The following is a 17,455-nucleotide window of genomic DNA, read 5'->3' as shown; positions in this document are numbered from 1 at the left end:
CTGAACGATTTACTCTCGCCGTCAGCGCTTGCTTAGCGCACTCTTTGCTACTCTCCGCGTCAAAGCCTGTAAAAGTCACCGTGGCGGACACTGGTGTTTTTCACCGAAATCCTTCGCTTTTCAGTAATGGCTTGAAATTCACAGGCCCACTAATTGCCTTTCAGCCAAAGTGCTGTCGCTGAGTTGGACGGTGAAAAGAGTTGAGCGGTGATTTCTATGACCCCGACGTGATTTGAACACGCAACCTTCTGATCTGGAGTCAGACGCGCTACCGTTGCGCCACGAGGTCCCACAGGTGCTGCACAGATAAACTTTCCCACTTCTCCCTGTATCTGCTATTGAAACCTCGAGCAATGCAGGCTTTCAGTGCAGGGAGAGCCATTCTCTGTTGCACCTGCAGACGTTTCGCTTGCTGTAACTTTGCCACGCCGTGCATGACTTACCAACGTACGTTAGGAAGAGCCAAGTTACAGCCACGTTCGTGCAGAGCTGGGTGCTCTTTCGAAGCCTGGATAGCTCAGTCGGTAGAGCATCAGACATTTAATCTGAGGGTCCAGGGTTCAAGTCCCTGTTCAGGCGATTTCTTTACAGCCGGGCGACGCCATCTTTCGCCCTGTTGCGGAGGAAATGCCCGACTGCTGAACGATTTACTCTCGCCGTCAGCGCTTGCTTAGCGCACTCTTTGCTACTCTCCGCGTCAAAGCCTGTAAAAGTCACCGTGGCGGACACTGGTGTTTTTCACCGAAATCCTTCGCTTTTCAGTAATGGCTTGAAATTCACAGGCCCACTAATTGCCTTTCAGCCAAAGTGCTGTCGCTGAGTTGGACGGTGAAAAGAGTTGAGCGGTGATTTCTATGACCCCGACGTGATTTGAACACGCAACCTTCTGATCTGGAGTCAGACGCGCTACCGTTGCGCCACGAGGTCCCACAGGTGCTGCACAGATAAACTTTCCCACTTCTCCCTGTATCTGCTATTGAAACCTCGAGCAATGCAGGCTTTCAGTGCAGGGAGAGCCATTCTCTGTTGCACCTGCGGACGTTTCGCTTGCTGTAACTTTGCCACGCCGTGCATGACTTACCAACGTACGTTAGGAAGAGCCAAGTTACAGCCACGTTCGTGCAGAGCTGGGTGCTCTCTCGAAGCCTGGATAGCTCAGTCGGTAGAGCATCAGACTTTTAATCTGAGGGTCCAGGGTTCAAGTCCCTGTTCAGGCGATTTCTTTACAGCCGGGCGACGCCATCTTTCGCCCTGGTGCGGAGGAAATGCCCGACTGCTGAAACAATTTACTCTCGCCGTCAGCGCTTGCTTAGCGCACTCTTTGCTACTCTCCGCGTCAAAGCCTGTAAAAGTCACCGTGGCGGACACTGGTGTTTTTCACCGAAATCCTTCGCTTTTCAGTAATGGCTTGAAATTCACAGGCCCACTAATTGCCTTTCAGCCAAAGTGCTGTCGCTGAGTTGGACGGTGAAAAGAGTTGAGCGGTGATTTCTATGACCCCGACGTGATTTGAACACGCAACCTTCTGATCTGGAGTCAGACGCGCTACCGTTGCGCCACGAGGTCCCACAGGTGCTGCACAGATAGACTTTCCCACTTCTCCCTGTATCTGCTATTGAAACCTCGAGCAATGCAGGCTTTCAGTGCAGGGAGAGCCATTCTCTGTTGCACCTGCGGACGTTTCGCTTGCTGTAACTTTGCCACGCCGTGCATGACTTACCAACGTACGTTAGGAAGAGCCAAGTTACAGCCACGTTCGTGCAGAGCTGGGTGCTCTCTCGAAGCCTGGATAGCTCAGTCGGTAGAGCATCAGACTTTTAATCTGAGGGTCCAGGGTTCAAGTCCCTGTTCAGGCGATTTCTTTACAGCCGGGCGACGCCATCTTTCGCCCTGTTGCGGAGGAAATGCCCGACTGCTGAACGATTTACTCTCGCCGTCAGCGCTTGCTTAGCGCACTCTTTGCTACTCTCCGCGTCAAAGCCTGTAAAAGTCACCGTGGCGGACACTGGTGTTTTTCACCGAAATCCTTCGCTTTTCAGTAATGGCTTGAAATTCACAGGCCCACTAATTGCCTTTCAGCCAAAGTGCTGTCGCTGAGTTGGACGGTGAAAAGAGTTGAGCGGTGATTTCTATGACCCCGACGTGATTTGAACACGCAACCTTCTGATCTGGAGTCAGACGCGCTACCGTTGCGCCACGAGGTCCCACAGGTGCTGCACAGATAAACTTTCCCACTTCTCCCTGTATCTGCTATTGAAACCTCGAGCAATGCAGGCTTTCAGTGCAGGGAGAGCCATTCTCTGTTGCACCTGCAGACGTTTCGCTTGCTGTAACTTTGCCACGCCGTGCATGACTTACCAACGTACGTTAGGAAGAGCCAAGTTACAGCCACGTTCGTGCAGAGCTGGGTGCTCTTTCGAAGCCTGGATAGCTCAGTCGGTAGAGCATCAGACTTTTAATCTGAGGGTCCAGGGTTCAAGTCCCTGTTCAGGCGATTTCTTTACAGCCGGGCGACGCCATCTTTCGCCCTGGTGCGGAGGAAATGCCCGACTGCTGAACGATTTACTCTCGCCGTCAGCGCTTGCTTAGCGCACTCTTTGCTACTCTCCGCGTCAAAGCCTGTAAAAGTCACCGTGGCGGACACTGGTGTTTTTCACCGAAATCCTTCGCTTTTCAGTAATGGCTTGAAATTCACAGGCCCACTAATTGCCTTTCAGCCAAAGTGCTGTCGCTGAGTTGGACGGTGAAAAGAGTTGAGCGGTGATTTCTATGACCCCGACGTGATTTGAACACGCAACCTTCTGATCTGGAGTCAGACGCGCTACCGTTGCGCCACGAGGTCCCACAGGTGCTGCACAGATAAACTTTCCCACTTCTCCCTGTATCTGCTATTGAAACCTCGAGCAATGCAGGCTTTCAGTGCAGGGAGAGCCATTCTCTGTTGCACCTGCAGACGTTTCGCTTGCTGTAACTTTGCCACGCCGTGCATGACTTACCAACGTACGTTAGGAAGAGCCAAGTTACAGCCACGTTCGTGCAGAGCTGGGTGCTCTCTCGAAGCCTGGATAGCTCAGTCGGTAGAGCATCAGACTTTTAATCTGAGGGTCCAGGGTTCAAGTCCCTGTTCAGGCGATTTCTTTACAGCCGGGCGACGCCATCTTTCGCCCTGGTGCGGAGGAAATGCCCGACTGCTGAAACAATTTACTCTCGCCGTCAGCGCTTGCTTAGCGCACTCTTTGCTACTCTCCGCGTCAAAGCCTGTAAAAGTCACCGTGGCGGACACTGGTGTTTTTCACCGAAATCCTTCGCTTTTCAGTAATGGCTTGAAATTCACAGGCCCACTAATTGCCTTTCAGCCAAAGTGCTGTCGCTGAGTTGGACGGTGAAAAGAGTTGAGCGGTGATTTCTATGACCCCGACGTGATTTGAACACGCAACCTTCTGATCTGGAGTCAGACGCGCTACCGTTGCGCCACGAGGTCCCACAGGTGCTGCACAGATAAACTTTCCCACTTCTCCCTGTATCTGCTATTGAAACCTCGAGCAATGCAGGCTTTCAGTGCAGGGAGAGCCATTCTCTGTTGCACCTGCAGACGTTTCGCTTGCTGTAACTTTGCCACGCCGTGCATGACTTACCAACGTACGTTAGGAAGAGCCACGTTACAGCCACATTCGTGCAGAGCTGGGTGCTCTCTCGAAGCCTGGATAGCTCAGTCGGTAGAGCATCAGACTTTTAATCTGAGGGTCCAGGGTTCAAGTCCCTGTTCAGGCGGTTTCTTTACAGCCGGGCGACGCCATCTTTCGCCCTGGTGCGGAGGAAATGCCCGACTGCTGAACGATTTACTCTCGCCGTCAGCGCTTGCTTAGCGCACTCTTTGCTACTCTCCGCGTCAAAGCCTGTAAAAGTCACCGTGGCGGACACTGGTGTTTTTCACCGAAATCCTTCGCTTTTCAGTAATGGCTTGAAATTCACAGGCCCACTAATTGCCTTTCAGCCAAAGTGCTGTCGCTGAGTTGGACGGTGAAAAGAGTTGAGCGGTGATTTCTATGACCCCGACGTGATTTGAACACGCAACCTTCTGATCTGGAGTCAGACGCGCTACCGTTGCGCCACGAGGTCCCACAGGTGCTGCACAGATAAACTTTCCCACTTCTCCCTGTATCTGCTATTGAAACCTCGAGCAATGCAGGCTTTCAGTGCAGGGAGAGCCATTCTCTGTTGCACCTGCAGACGTTTCGCTTGCTGTAACTTTGCCACGCCGTGCATGACTTACCAACGTACGTTAGGAAGAGCCAAGTTACAGCCACGTTCGTGCAGAGCTGGGTGCTCTTTCGAAGCCTGGATAGCTCAGTCGGTAGAGCATCAGACATTTAATCTGAGGGTCCAGGGTTCAAGTCCCTGTTCAGGCGATTTCTTTACAGCCGGGCGACGCCATCTTTCGCCCTGTTGCGGAGGAAATGCCCGACTGCTGAACGATTTACTCTCGCCGTCAGCGCTTGCTTAGCGCACTCTTTGCTACTCTCCGCGTCAAAGCCTGTAAAAGTCACCGTGGCGGACACTGGTGTTTTTCACCGAAATCCTTCGCTTTTCAGTAATGGCTTGAAATTCACAGGCCCACTAATTGCCTTTCAGCCAAAGTGCTGTCGCTGAGTTGGACGGTGAAAAGAGTTGAGCGGTGATTTCTATGACCCCGACGTGATTTGAACACGCAACCTTCTGATCTGGAGTCAGACGCGCTACCGTTGCGCCACGAGGTCCCACAGGTGCTGCACAGATAAACTTTCCCACTTCTCCCTGTATCTGCTATTGAAACCTCGAGCAATGCAGGCTTTCAGTGCAGGGAGAGCCATTCTCTGTTGCACCTGCAGACGTTTCGCTTGCTGTAACTTTGCCACGCCGTGCATGACTTACCAACGTACGTTAGGAAGAGCCAAGTTACAGCCACGTTCGTGCAGAGCTGGGTGCTCTTTCGAAGCCTGGATAGCTCAGTCGGTAGAGCATCAGACTTTTAATCTGAGGGTCCAGGGTTCAAGTCCCTGTTCAGGCGATTTCTTTACAGCCGGGCGACGCCATCTTTCGCCCTGTTGCGGAGGAAATGCCCGACTGCTGAACGATTTACTCTCGCCGTCAGCGCTTGCTTAGCGCACTCTTTGCTACTCTCCGCGTCAAAGCCTGTAAAAGTCACCGTGGCGGACACTGGTGTTTTTCACCGAAATCCTTCGCTTTTCAGTAATGGCTTGAAATTCACAGGCCCACTAATTGCCTTTCAGCCAAAGTGCTGTCGCTGAGTTGGACGGTGAAAAGAGTTGAGCGGTGATTTCTATGACCCCGACGTGATTTGAACACGCAACCTTCTGATCTGGAGTCAGACGCGCTACCGTTGCGCCACGAGGTCCCACAGGTCCTGCACAGATAAACTTTCCCACTTCTCCCTGTATCTGCTATTGAAACCTCGAGCAATGCAGGCTTTCAGTGCAGGGAGAGCCATTCTCTGTTGCACCTGCAGACGTTTCGCTTGCTGTAACTTTGCCACGCCGTGCATGACTTACCAACGTACGTTAGGAAGAGCCAAGTTACAGCCACGTTCGTGCAGAGCTGGGTGCTCTCTCGAAGCCTGGATAGCTCAGTCGGTAGAGCATCAGACTTTTAATCTGAGGGTCCAGGGTTCAAGTCCCTGTTCAGGCGGTTTCTTTACAGCCGGGCGACGCCATCTTTCGCCCTGGTGCGGTGGAAATGCCCGACTGCTGAACGATTTACTCTCGCCGTCAGCGCTTGCTTAGCGCACTCTTTGCTACTCTCCGCGTCAAAGCCTGTAAAAGTCACCGTGGCGGACACTGGTGTTTTTCACCGAAATCCTTCGCTTTTCAGTAATGGCTTGAAATTCACAGGCCCACTAATTGCCTTTCAGCCAAAGTGCTGTCGCTGAGTTGGACGGTGAAAAGAGTTGAGCGGTGATTTCTATGACCCCGACGTGATTTGAACACGCAACCTTCTGATCTGGAGTCAGACGCGCTACCGTTGCGCCACGAGGTCCCACAGGTGCTGCACAGATAAACTTTCCCACTTCTCCCTGTATCTGCTATTGAAACCTCGAGCAATGCAGGCTTTCAGTGCAGGGAGAGCCATTCTCTGTTGCACCTGCGGACGTTTCGCTTGCTGTAACTTTGCCACGCCGTGCATGACTTACCAACGTACGTTAGGAAGAGCCAAGTTACAGCCACGTTCGTGCAGAGCTGGGTGCTCTCTCGAAGCCTGGATAGCTCAGTCGGTAGAGCATCAGACTTTTAATCTGAGGGTCCAGGGTTCAAGTCCCTGTTCAGGCGATTTCTTTACAGCCGGGCGACGCCATCTTTCGCCCTGGTGCGGAGGAAATGCCCGACTGCTGAAACAATTTACTCTCGCCGTCAGCGCTTGCTTAGCGCACTCTTTGCTACTCTCCGCGTCAAAGCCTGTAAAAGTCACCGTGGCGGACACTGGTGTTTTTCACCGAAATCCTTCGCTTTTCAGTAATGGCTTGAAATTCACAGGCCCACTAATTGCCTTTCAGCCAAAGTGCTGTCGCTGAGTTGGACGGTGAAAAGAGTTGAGCGGTGATTTCTATGACCCCGACGTGATTTGAACACGCAACCTTCTGATCTGGAGTCAGACGCGCTACCGTTGCGCCACGAGGTCCCACAGGTGCTGCACAGATAGACTTTCCCACTTCTCCCTGTATCTGCTATTGAAACCTCGAGCAATGCAGGCTTTCAGTGCAGGGAGAGCCATTCTCTGTTGCACCTGCGGACGTTTCGCTTGCTGTAACTTTGCCACGCCGTGCATGACTTACCAACGTACGTTAGGAAGAGCCAAGTTACAGCCACGTTCGTGCAGAGCTGGGTGCTCTCTCGAAGCCTGGATAGCTCAGTCGGTAGAGCATCAGACTTTTAATCTGAGGGTCCAGGGTTCAAGTCCCTGTTCAGGCGATTTCTTTACAGCCGGGCGACGCCATCTTTCGCCCTGTTGCGGAGGAAATGCCCGACTGCTGAACGATTTACTCTCGCCGTCAGCGCTTGCTTAGCGCACTCTTTGCTACTCTCCGCGTCAAAGCCTGTAAAAGTCACCGTGGCGGACACTGGTGTTTTTCACCGAAATCCTTCGCTTTTCAGTAATGGCTTGAAATTCACAGGCCCACTAATTGCCTTTCAGCCAAAGTGCTGTCGCTGAGTTGGACGGTGAAAAGAGTTGAGCGGTGATTTCTATGACCCCGACGTGATTTGAACACGCAACCTTCTGATCTGGAGTCAGACGCGCTACCGTTGCGCCACGAGGTCCCACAGGTCCTGCACAGATAAACTTTCCCACTTCTCCCTGTATCTGCTATTGAAACCTCGAGCAATGCAGGCTTTCAGTGCAGGGAGAGCCATTCTCTGTTGCACCTGCAGACGTTTCGCTTGCTGTAACTTTGCCACGCCGTGCATGACTTACCAACGTACGTTAGGAAGAGCCAAGTTACAGCCACGTTCGTGCAGAGCTGGGTGCTCTCTCGAAGCCTGGATAGCTCAGTCGGTAGAGCATCAGACTTTTAATCTGAGGGTCCAGGGTTCAAGTCCCTGTTCAGGCGGTTTCTTTACAGCCGGGCGACGCCATCTTTCGCCCTGGTGCGGTGGAAATGCCCGACTGCTGAACGATTTACTCTCGCCGTCAGCGCTTGCTTAGCGCACTCTTTGCTACTCTCCGCGTCAAAGCCTGTAAAAGTCACCGTGGCGGACACTGGTGTTTTTCACCGAAATCCTTCGCTTTTCAGTAATGGCTTGAAATTCACAGGCCCACTAATTGCCTTTCAGCCAAAGTGCTGTCGCTGAGTTGGACGGTGAAAAGAGTTGAGCGGTGATTTCTATGACCCCGACGTGATTTGAACACGCAACCTTCTGATCTGGAGTCAGACGCGCTACCGTTGCGCCACGAGGTCCCACAGGTGCTGCACAGATAAACTTTCCCACTTCTCCCTGTATCTGCTATTGAAACCTCGAGCAATGCAGGCTTTCAGTGCAGGGAGAGCCATTCTCTGTTGCACCTGCGGACGTTTCGCTTGCTGTAACTTTGCCACGCCGTGCATGACTTACCAACGTACGTTAGGAAGAGCCAAGTTACAGCCACGTTCGTGCAGAGCTGGGTGCTCTCTCGAAGCCTGGATAGCTCAGTCGGTAGAGCATCAGACTTTTAATCTGAGGGTCCAGGGTTCAAGTCCCTGTTCAGGCGATTTCTTTACAGCCGGGCGACGCCATCTTTCGCCCTGGTGCGGAGGAAATGCCCGACTGCTGAAACAATTTACTCTCGCCGTCAGCGCTTGCTTAGCGCACTCTTTGCTACTCTCCGCGTCAAAGCCTGTAAAAGTCACCGTGGCGGACACTGGTGTTTTTCACCGAAATCCTTCGCTTTTCAGTAATGGCTTGAAATTCACAGGCCCACTAATTGCCTTTCAGCCAAAGTGCTGTCGCTGAGTTGGACGGTGAAAAGAGTTGAGCGGTGATTTCTATGACCCCGACGTGATTTGAACACGCAACCTTCTGATCTGGAGTCAGACGCGCTACCGTTGCGCCACGAGGTCCCACAGGTGCTGCACAGATAGACTTTCCCACTTCTCCCTGTATCTGCTATTGAAACCTCGAGCAATGCAGGCTTTCAGTGCAGGGAGAGCCATTCTCTGTTGCACCTGCGGACGTTTCGCTTGCTGTAACTTTGCCACGCCGTGCATGACTTACCAACGTACGTTAGGAAGAGCCAAGTTACAGCCACGTTCGTGCAGAGCTGGGTGCTCTCTCGAAGCCTGGATAGCTCAGTCGGTAGAGCATCAGACTTTTAATCTGAGGGTCCAGGGTTCAAGTCCCTGTTCAGGCGATTTCTTTACAGCCGGGCGACGCCATCTTTCGCCCTGTTGCGGAGGAAATGCCCGACTGCTGAACGATTTACTCTCGCCGTCAGCGCTTGCTTAGCGCACTCTTTGCTACTCTCCGCGTCAAAGCCTGTAAAAGTCACCGTGGCGGACACTGGTGTTTTTCACCGAAATCCTTCGCTTTTCAGTAATGGCTTGAAATTCACAGGCCCACTAATTGCCTTTCAGCCAAAGTGCTGTCGCTGAGTTGGACGGTGAAAAGAGTTGAGCGGTGATTTCTATGACCCCGACGTGATTTGAACACGCAACCTTCTGATCTGGAGTCAGACGCGCTACCGTTGCGCCACGAGGTCCCACAGGTGCTGCACAGATAGACTTTCCCACTTCTCCCTGTATCTGCTATTGAAACCTCGAGCAATGCAGGCTTTCAGTGCAGGGAGAGCCATTCTCTGTTGCACCTGCGGACGTTTCGCTTGCTGTAACTTTGCCACGCCGTGCATGACTTACCAACGTACGTTAGGAAGAGCCAAGTTACAGGCACGTTCGTGCAGAGCTGGGTGCTCTCTCGAAGCCTGGATAGCTCAGTCGGTAGAGCATCAGACTTTTAATCTGAGGGTCCAGGGTTCAAGTCCCTGTTCAGGCGATTTCTTTACAGCCGGGCGACGCCATCTTTCGCCCTGTTGCGGAGGAAATGCCCGACTGCTGAACGATTTACTCTCGCCGTCAGCGCTTGCTTAGCGCACTCTTTGCTACTCTCCGCGTCAAAGCCTGTAAAAGTCACCGTGGCGGACACTGGTGTTTTTCACCGAAATCCTTCGCTTTTCAGTAATGGCTTGAAATTCACAGGCCCACTAATTGCCTTTCAGCCAAAGTGCTGTCGCTGAGTTGGACGGTGAAAAGTGTTGAGCGGTGATTTCTATGACCCCGACGTGTTTTGAACATGCAACCTTCTGATCTGGAGTCAGACGCGCTACCGTTGCGCCACGAGGTCCCACAGGTGCTGCACAGATAGACTTTCCCACTTCTCCCTGTATCTGCTATTGAAACCTCGAGCAATGCAGGCTTTCAGTGCAGGGAGAGCCATTCTCTGTTGCACCTGCGGACGTTTCGCTTGCTGTAACTTTTCCACGCCGTGCATGACTTACCAACGTACGTTAGGAAGAGCCAAGTTACAGCCACGTTCGTGCAGAGCTGGGTGCTCTCTCGAAGCCTGGATAGCTCAGTCGGTAGAGCATCAGACTTTTAATCTGAGGGTCCAGGGTTCAAGTCCCTGTTCAGGCGATTTCTTTACAGCCGGGCGACGCCATCTTTCGCCCTGGTGCGGAGGAAATGCCCGACTGCTGAACGATTTACTCTCGCCGTCAGCGCTTGCTTAGCGCACTCTTTGCTACTCTCCGCGTCAAAGCCTGTAAAAGTCACCGTGGCGGACACTGGTGTTTTTCACCGAAATCCTTCGCTTTTCAGTAATGGCTTGAAATTCACAGGCCCACTAATTGCCTTTCAGCCAAAGTGCTGTCGCTGAGTTGGACGGTGAAAAGAGTTGAGCGGTGATTTCTATGACCCCGACGTGATTTGAACACGCAACCTTCTGATCTGGAGTCAGACGCGCTACCGTTGCGCCACGAGGTCCCACAGGTGCTGCACAGATAGACTTTCCCACTTCTCCCTGTATCTGCTATTGAAACCTCGAGCAATGCAGGCTTTCAGTGCAGGGAGAGCCATTCTCTGTTGCACCTGCGGACGTTTCGCTTGCTGTAACTTTGCCACGCCGTGCATGACTTACCAACGTACGTTAGGAAGAGCCAAGTTACAGCCACGTTCGTGCAGAGCTGGGTGCTCTCTCGAAGCCTGGATAGCTCAGTCGGTAGAGCATCAGACTTTTAATCTGAGGGTCCAGGGTTCAAGTCCCTGTTCAGGCGATTTCTTTACAGCCGGGCGACGCCATCTTTCGCCCTGGTGCGGAGGAAATGCCCGACTGCTGAACGATTTACTCTCGCCGTCAGCGCTTGCTTAGCGCACTCTTTGCTACTCTCCGCGTCAAAGCCTGTAAAAGTCACCGTGGCGGACACTGGTGTTTTTCACCGAAATCCTTCGCTTTTCAGTAATGGCTTGAAATTCACAGGCCCACTAATTGCCTTTCAGCCAAAGTGCTGTCGCTGAGTTGGACGGTGAAAAGAGTTGAGCGGTGATTTCTATGACCCCGACGTGATTTGAACACGCAACCTTCTGATCTGGAGTCAGACGCGCTACCGTTGCGCCACGAGGTCCCACAGGTGCTGCACAGATAGACTTTCCCACTTCTCCCTGTATCTGCTATTGAAACCTCGAGCAATGCAGGCTTTCAGTGCAGGGAGAGCCATTCTCTGTTGCACCTGCGGACGTTTCGCTTGCTGTAACTTTGCCACGCCGTGCATGACTTACCAACGTACGTTAGGAAGAGCCAAGTTACAGCCACGTTCGTGCAGAGCTGGGTGCTCTCTCGAAGCCTGGATAGCTCAGTCGGTAGAGCATCAGACTTTTAATCTGAGGGTCCAGGGTTCAAGTCCCTGTTCAGGCGATTTCTTTACAGCCGGGCGACGCCATCTTTCGCCCTGGTGCGGAGGAAATGCCCGACTGCTGAACGATTTACTCTCGCCGTCAGCGCTTGCTTAGCGCACTCTTTGCTACTCTCCGCGTCAAAGCCTGTAAAAGTCACCGTGGCGGACACTGGTGTTTTTCACCGAAATCCTTCGCTTTTCAGTAATGGCTTGAAATTCACAGGCCCACTAATTGCCTTTCAGCCAAAGTGCTGTCGCTGAGTTGGACGGTGAAAAGAGTTGAGCGGTGATTTCTATGACCCCGACGTGATTTGAACACGCAACCTTCTGATCTGGAGTCAGACGCGCTACCGTTGCGCCACGAGGTCCCACAGGTGCTGCACAGATAGACTTTCCCACTTCTCCCTGTATCTGCTATTGAAACCTCGAGCAATGCAGGCTTTCGGTGCAGGGAGAGCCATTCTCTGTTGCACCTGCAGACGTTTCGCTTGCTGTAACTTTGCCACGCCGTGCATGACTTACCAACGTACGTTAGGAAGAGCCAAGTTACAGCCACGTTCGTGCAGAGCTGGGTGCTCTCTCGAAGCCTGGATAGCTCAGTCGGTAGAGCATCAGACTTTTAATCTGAGGGTCCAGGGTTCAAGTCCCTGTTCAGGCGATTTCTTTACAGCCGGGCGACGCCATCTTTCGCCCTGGTGCGGAGGAAATGCCCGACTGCTGAACGATTTACTCTCGCCGTCAGCGCTTGCTTAGCGCACTCTTTGCTACTCTCCGCGTCAAAGCCTGTAAAAGTCACCGTGGCGGACACTGGTGTTTTTCACCGAAATCCTTCGCTTTTCAGTAATGGCTTGAAATTCACAGGCCCACTAATTGCCTTTCAGCCAAAGTGCTGTCGCTGAGTTGGACGGTGAAAAGAGTTGAGCGGTGATTTCTATGACCCCGACGTGATTTGAACACGCAACCTTCTGATCTGGAGTCAGACGCGCTACCGTTGCGCCACGAGGTCCCACAGGTGCTGCACAGATAGACTTTCCCACTTCTCCCTGTATCTGCTATTGAAACCTCGAGCAATGCAGGCTTTCGGTGCAGGGAGAGCCATTCTCTGTTGCACCTGCAGACGTTTCGCTTGCTGTAACTTTGCCACGCCGTGCATGACTTACCAACGTACGTTAGGAAGAGCCAAGTTACAGCCACGTTCGTGCAGAGCTGGGTGCTCTCTCGAAGCCTGGATAGCTCAGTCGGTAGAGCATCAGACTTTTAATCTGAGGGTCCAGGGTTCAAGTCCCTGTTCAGGCGATTTCTTTACAGCCGGGCGACGCCATCTTTCGCCCTGGTGCGGAGGAAATGCCCGACTGCTGAACGATTTACTCTCGCCGTCAGCGCTTGCTTAGCGCACTCTTTGCTACTCTCCGCGTCAAAGCCTGTAAAAGTCACCGTGGCGGACACTGGTGTTTTTCACCGAAATCCTTCGCTTTTCAGTAATGGCTTGAAATTCACAGGCCCACTAATTGCCTTTCAGCCAAAGTGCTGTCGCTGAGTTGGACGGTGAAAAGAGTTGAGCGGTGATTTCTATGACCCCGACGTGATTTGAACACGCAACCTTCTGATCTGGAGTCAGACGCGCTACCGTTGCGCCACGAGGTCCCACAGGTGCTGCACAGATAGACTTTCCCACTTCTCCCTGTATCTGCTATTGAAACCTCGAGCAATGCAGGCTTTCAGTGCAGGGAGAGCCATTCTCTGTTGCACCTGCGGACGTTTCGCTTGCTGTAACTTTGCCACGCCGTGCATGACTTACCAACGTACGTTAGGAAGAGCCAAGTTACAGCCACGTTCGTGCAGAGCTGGGTGCTCTCTCGAAGCCTGGATAGCTCAGTCGGTAGAGCATCAGACTTTTAATCTGAGGGTCCAGGGTTCAAGTCCCTGTTCAGGCGATTTCTTTACAGCCGGGCGACGCCATCTTTCGCCCTGGTGCGGAGGAAATGCCCGACTGCTGAACGATTTACTCTCGCCGTCAGCGCTTGCTTAGCGCACTCTTTGCTACTCTCCGCGTCAAAGCCTGTAAAAGTCACCGTGGCGGACACTGGTGTTTTTCACCGAAATCCTTCGCTTTTCAGTAATGGCTTGAAATTCACAGGCCCACTAATTGCCTTTCAGCCAAAGTGCTGTCGCTGAGTTGGACGGTGAAAAGAGTTGAGCGGTGATTTCTATGACCCCGACGTGATTTGAACACGCAACCTTCTGATCTGGAGTCAGACGCGCTACCGTTGCGCCACGAGGTCCCACAGGTGCTGCACAGATAGACTTTCCCACTTCTCCCTGTATCTGCTATTGAAACCTCGAGCAATGCAGGCTTTCGGTGCAGGGAGAGCCATTCTCTGTTGCACCTGCAGACGTTTCGCTTGCTGTAACTTTGCCACGCCGTGCATGACTTACCAACGTACGTTAGGAAGAGCCAAGTTACAGCCACGTTCGTGCAGAGCTGGGTGCTCTCTCGAAGCCTGGATAGCTCAGTCGGTAGAGCATCAGACTTTTAATCTGAGGGTCCAGGGTTCAAGTCCCTGTTCAGGCGATTTCTTTACAGCCGGGCGACGCCATCTTTCGCCCTGGTGCGGAGGAAATGCCCGACTGCTGAACGATTTACTCTCGCCGTCAGCGCTTGCTTAGCGCACTCTTTGCTACTCTCCGCGTCAAAGCCTGTAAAAGTCACCGTGGCGGACACTGGTGTTTTTCACCGAAATCCTTCGCTTTTCAGTAATGGCTTGAAATTCACAGGCCCACTAATTGCCTTTCAGCCAAAGTGCTGTCGCTGAGTTGGACGGTGAAAAGAGTTGAGCGGTGATTTCTATGACCCCGACGTGATTTGAACACGCAACCTTCTGATCTGGAGTCAGACGCGCTACCGTTGCGCCACGAGGTCCCACAGGTGCTGCACAGATAGACTTTCCCACTTCTCCCTGTATCTGCTATTGAAACCTCGAGCAATGCAGGCTTTCGGTGCAGGGAGAGCCATTCTCTGTTGCACCTGCGGACGTTTCGCTTGCTGTAACTTTGCCACGCCGTGCATGACTTACCAACGTACGTTAGGAAGAGCCAAGTTACAGCCACGTTCGTGCAGAGCTGGGTGCTCTCTCGAAGCCTGGATAGCTCAGTCGGTAGAGCATCAGACTTTTAATCTGAGGGTCCAGGGTTCAAGTCCCTGTTCAGGCGATTTCTTTACAGCCGGGCGACGCCATCTTTCGCCCTGGTGCGGAGGAAATGCCCGACTGCTGAACGATTTACTCTCGCCGTCAGCGCTTGCTTAGCGCACTCTTTGCTACTCTCCGCGTCAAAGCCTGTAAAAGTCACCGTGGCGGACACTGGTGTTTTTCACCGAAATCCTTCGCTTTTCAGTAATGGCTTGAAATTCACAGGCCCACTAATTGCCTTTCAGCCAAAGTGCTGTCGCTGAGTTGGACGGTGAAAAGAGTTGAGCGGTGATTTCTATGACCCCGACGTGATTTGAACACGCAACCTTCTGATCTGGAGTCAGACGCGCTACCGTTGCGCCACGAGGTCCCACAGGTGCTGCACAGATAGACTTTCCCACTTCTCCCTGTATCTGCTATTGAAACCTCGAGCAATGCAGGCTTTCGGTGCAGGGAGAGCCATTCTCTGTTGCACCTGCAGACGTTTCGCTTGCTGTAACTTTGCCACGCCGTGCATGACTTACCAACGTACGTTAGGAAGAGCCAAGTTACAGCCACGTTCGTGCAGAGCTGGGTGCTCTCTCGAAGCCTGGATAGCTCAGTCGGTAGAGCATCAGACTTTTAATCTGAGGGTCCAGGGTTCAAGTCCCTGTTCAGGCGATTTCTTTACAGCCGGGCGACGCCATCTTTCGCCCTGGTGCGGAGGAAATGCCCGACTGCTGAACGATTTACTCTCGCCGTCAGCGCTTGCTTAGCGCACTCTTTGCTACTCTCCGCGTCAAAGCCTGTAAAAGTCACCGTGGCGGACACTGGTGTTTTTCACCGAAATCCTTCGCTTTTCAGTAATGGCTTGAAATTCACAGGCCCACTAATTGCCTTTCAGCCAAAGTGCTGTCGCTGAGTTGGACGGTGAAAAGAGTTGAGCGGTGATTTCTATGACCCCGACGTGATTTGAACACGCAACCTTCTGATCTGGAGTCAGACGCGCTACCGTTGCGCCACGAGGTCCCACAGGTGCTGCACAGATAGACTTTCCCACTTCTCCCTGTATCTGCTATTGAAACCTCGAGCAATGCAGGCTTTCGGTGCAGGGAGAGCCATTCTCTGTTGCACCTGCGGACGTTTCGCTTGCTGTAACTTTGCCACGCCGTGCATGACTTACCAACGTACGTTAGGAAGAGCCAAGTTACAGCCACGTTCGTGCAGAGCTGGGTGCTCTCTCGAAGCCTGGATAGCTCAGTCGGTAGAGCATCAGACTTTTAATCTGAGGGTCCAGGGTTCAAGTCCCTGTTCAGGCGATTTCTTTACAGCCGGGCGACGCCATCTTTCGCCCTGGTGCGGAGGAAATGCCCGACTGCTGAACGATTTACTCTCGCCGTCAGCGCTTGCTTAGCGCACTCTTTGCTACTCTCCGCGTCAAAGCCTGTAAAAGTCACCGTGGCGGACACTGGTGTTTTTCACCGAAATCCTTCGCTTTTCAGTAATGGCTTGAAATTCACAGGCCCACTAATTGCCTTTCAGCCAAAGTGCTGTCGCTGAGTTGGACGGTGAAAAGAGTTGAGCGGTGATTTCTATGACCCCGACGTGATTTGAACACGCAACCTTCTGATCTGGAGTCAGACGCGCTACCGTTGCGCCACGAGGTCCCACAGGTGCTCCACAGATAGACTTTCCCACTTCTCCCTGTATCTGCTATTGAAACCTCGAGCAATGCAGGCTTTCGGTGCAGGGAGAGCCATTCTCTGTTGCACCTGCAGACGTTTCGCTTGCTGTAACTTTGCCACGCCGTGCATGACTTACCAACGTACGTTAGGAAGAGCCAAGTTACAGCCACGTTCGTGCAGAGCTGGGTGCTCTCTCGAAGCCTGGATAGCTCAGTCGGTAGAGCATCAGACTTTTAATCTGAGGGTCCAGGGTTCAAGTCCCTGTTCAGGCGATTTCTTTACAGCCGGGCGACGCCATCTTTCGCCCTGGTGCGGAGGAAATGCCCGACTGCTGAACGATTTACTCTCGCCGTCAGCGCTTGCTTAGCGCACTCTTTGCTACTCTCCGCGTCAAAGCCTGTAAAAGTCACCGTGGCGGACACTGGTGTTTTTCACCGAAATCCTTCGCTTTTCAGTAATGGCTTGAAATTCACAGGCCCACTAATTGCCTTTCAGCCAAAGTGCTGTCGCTGAGTTGGACGGTGAAAAGAGTTGAGCGGTGATTTCTATGACCCCGACGTGATTTGAACACGCAACCTTCTGATCTGGAGTCAGACGCGCTACCGTTGCGCCACGAGGTCCCACAGGTGCTGCACAGATAGACTTTCCCACTTCTCCCTGTATCTGCTATTGAAACCTCGAGCAATGCAGGCTTTCGGTGCAGGGAGAGCCATTCTCTGTTGCACCTGCGGACGTTTCGCTTGCTGTAACTTTGCCACGCCGTGCATGACTTACCAACGTACGTTAGGAAGAGCCAAGTTACAGCCACGTTCGTGCAGAGCTGGGTGCTCTCTCGAAGCCTGGATAGCTCAGTCGGTAGAGCATCAGACTTTTAATCTGAGGGTCCAGGGTTCAAGTCCCTGTTCAGGCGATTTCTTTACAGCCGGGCGACGCCATCTTTCGCCCTGGTGCGGAGGAAATGCCCGACTGCTGAACGATTTACTCTCGCCGTCAGCGCTTGCTTAGCGCACTCTTTGCTACTCTCCGCGTCAAAGCCTGTAAAAGTCACCGTGGCGGACACTGGTGTTTTTCACCGAAATCCTTCGCTTTTCAGTAATGGCTTGAAATTCACAGGCCCACTAATTGCCTTTCAGCCAAAGTGCTGTCGCTGAGTTGGACGGTGAAAAGAGTTGAGCGGTGATTTCTATGACCCCG

The 17,455-nt window shown here is 52.8% G+C and overlaps 25 non-coding genes across 25 annotated transcripts; all 25 read left to right on the top strand.

The window, feature by feature from the left end:
• Positions 1–1,144: 1,144 nt before the first annotated feature.
• trnak-uuu (transfer RNA lysine (anticodon UUU)) lies at positions 1,145–1,217 on the top strand. Its single transcript has one exon. It is a non-coding gene; the product is annotated as a tRNA-Lys (tRNA).
• A 566-nt stretch (positions 1,218–1,783) lies between these two features.
• On the top strand, positions 1,784–1,856 carry trnak-uuu (transfer RNA lysine (anticodon UUU)). Its single transcript has one exon. It is a non-coding gene; the product is annotated as a tRNA-Lys (tRNA).
• Positions 1,857–2,421: 565 nt separating this feature from the next.
• trnak-uuu (transfer RNA lysine (anticodon UUU)) lies at positions 2,422–2,494 on the top strand. The gene has a single exon. It is a non-coding gene; the product is annotated as a tRNA-Lys (tRNA).
• Positions 2,495–3,059: 565 nt separating this feature from the next.
• Positions 3,060–3,132, top strand: trnak-uuu (transfer RNA lysine (anticodon UUU)). Its single transcript has one exon. It is a non-coding gene; the product is annotated as a tRNA-Lys (tRNA).
• A 566-nt stretch (positions 3,133–3,698) lies between these two features.
• On the top strand, positions 3,699–3,771 carry trnak-uuu (transfer RNA lysine (anticodon UUU)). Its single transcript has one exon. It is a non-coding gene; the product is annotated as a tRNA-Lys (tRNA).
• Positions 3,772–4,974: 1,203 nt separating this feature from the next.
• On the top strand, positions 4,975–5,047 carry trnak-uuu (transfer RNA lysine (anticodon UUU)). Its single transcript has one exon. It is a non-coding gene; the product is annotated as a tRNA-Lys (tRNA).
• A 565-nt stretch (positions 5,048–5,612) lies between these two features.
• Positions 5,613–5,685, top strand: trnak-uuu (transfer RNA lysine (anticodon UUU)). Its single transcript has one exon. It is a non-coding gene; the product is annotated as a tRNA-Lys (tRNA).
• A 565-nt stretch (positions 5,686–6,250) lies between these two features.
• trnak-uuu (transfer RNA lysine (anticodon UUU)) lies at positions 6,251–6,323 on the top strand. The gene has a single exon. It is a non-coding gene; the product is annotated as a tRNA-Lys (tRNA).
• Positions 6,324–6,889: 566 nt separating this feature from the next.
• Positions 6,890–6,962, top strand: trnak-uuu (transfer RNA lysine (anticodon UUU)). The gene has a single exon. It is a non-coding gene; the product is annotated as a tRNA-Lys (tRNA).
• Positions 6,963–7,527: 565 nt separating this feature from the next.
• On the top strand, positions 7,528–7,600 carry trnak-uuu (transfer RNA lysine (anticodon UUU)). Its single transcript has one exon. It is a non-coding gene; the product is annotated as a tRNA-Lys (tRNA).
• Positions 7,601–8,165: 565 nt separating this feature from the next.
• Positions 8,166–8,238, top strand: trnak-uuu (transfer RNA lysine (anticodon UUU)). Its single transcript has one exon. It is a non-coding gene; the product is annotated as a tRNA-Lys (tRNA).
• Positions 8,239–8,804: 566 nt separating this feature from the next.
• trnak-uuu (transfer RNA lysine (anticodon UUU)) lies at positions 8,805–8,877 on the top strand. Its single transcript has one exon. It is a non-coding gene; the product is annotated as a tRNA-Lys (tRNA).
• Positions 8,878–9,442: 565 nt separating this feature from the next.
• Positions 9,443–9,515, top strand: trnak-uuu (transfer RNA lysine (anticodon UUU)). The gene has a single exon. It is a non-coding gene; the product is annotated as a tRNA-Lys (tRNA).
• Positions 9,516–10,080: 565 nt separating this feature from the next.
• On the top strand, positions 10,081–10,153 carry trnak-uuu (transfer RNA lysine (anticodon UUU)). The gene has a single exon. It is a non-coding gene; the product is annotated as a tRNA-Lys (tRNA).
• A 565-nt stretch (positions 10,154–10,718) lies between these two features.
• Positions 10,719–10,791, top strand: trnak-uuu (transfer RNA lysine (anticodon UUU)). The gene has a single exon. It is a non-coding gene; the product is annotated as a tRNA-Lys (tRNA).
• Positions 10,792–11,356: 565 nt separating this feature from the next.
• trnak-uuu (transfer RNA lysine (anticodon UUU)) lies at positions 11,357–11,429 on the top strand. Its single transcript has one exon. It is a non-coding gene; the product is annotated as a tRNA-Lys (tRNA).
• A 565-nt stretch (positions 11,430–11,994) lies between these two features.
• On the top strand, positions 11,995–12,067 carry trnak-uuu (transfer RNA lysine (anticodon UUU)). Its single transcript has one exon. It is a non-coding gene; the product is annotated as a tRNA-Lys (tRNA).
• A 565-nt stretch (positions 12,068–12,632) lies between these two features.
• Positions 12,633–12,705, top strand: trnak-uuu (transfer RNA lysine (anticodon UUU)). The gene has a single exon. It is a non-coding gene; the product is annotated as a tRNA-Lys (tRNA).
• Positions 12,706–13,270: 565 nt separating this feature from the next.
• trnak-uuu (transfer RNA lysine (anticodon UUU)) lies at positions 13,271–13,343 on the top strand. The gene has a single exon. It is a non-coding gene; the product is annotated as a tRNA-Lys (tRNA).
• A 565-nt stretch (positions 13,344–13,908) lies between these two features.
• trnak-uuu (transfer RNA lysine (anticodon UUU)) lies at positions 13,909–13,981 on the top strand. Its single transcript has one exon. It is a non-coding gene; the product is annotated as a tRNA-Lys (tRNA).
• Positions 13,982–14,546: 565 nt separating this feature from the next.
• Positions 14,547–14,619, top strand: trnak-uuu (transfer RNA lysine (anticodon UUU)). The gene has a single exon. It is a non-coding gene; the product is annotated as a tRNA-Lys (tRNA).
• A 565-nt stretch (positions 14,620–15,184) lies between these two features.
• trnak-uuu (transfer RNA lysine (anticodon UUU)) lies at positions 15,185–15,257 on the top strand. The gene has a single exon. It is a non-coding gene; the product is annotated as a tRNA-Lys (tRNA).
• Positions 15,258–15,822: 565 nt separating this feature from the next.
• trnak-uuu (transfer RNA lysine (anticodon UUU)) lies at positions 15,823–15,895 on the top strand. Its single transcript has one exon. It is a non-coding gene; the product is annotated as a tRNA-Lys (tRNA).
• A 565-nt stretch (positions 15,896–16,460) lies between these two features.
• trnak-uuu (transfer RNA lysine (anticodon UUU)) lies at positions 16,461–16,533 on the top strand. Its single transcript has one exon. It is a non-coding gene; the product is annotated as a tRNA-Lys (tRNA).
• Positions 16,534–17,098: 565 nt separating this feature from the next.
• Positions 17,099–17,171, top strand: trnak-uuu (transfer RNA lysine (anticodon UUU)). The gene has a single exon. It is a non-coding gene; the product is annotated as a tRNA-Lys (tRNA).
• The last annotated feature ends 284 nt before the right edge of the window (positions 17,172–17,455 follow it).

Source organism: Sardina pilchardus, chromosome 5, assembly GCF_963854185.1.
Source record: "Sardina pilchardus chromosome 5, fSarPil1.1, whole genome shotgun sequence".
NCBI classification, from domain to species: Eukaryota; Metazoa; Chordata; class Actinopteri; order Clupeiformes; family Clupeidae; genus Sardina; species Sardina pilchardus.
The sequence above is the reverse complement of the archived record's forward strand: the minus strand, read 5'-3'. Positions and strand labels throughout refer to the sequence as shown.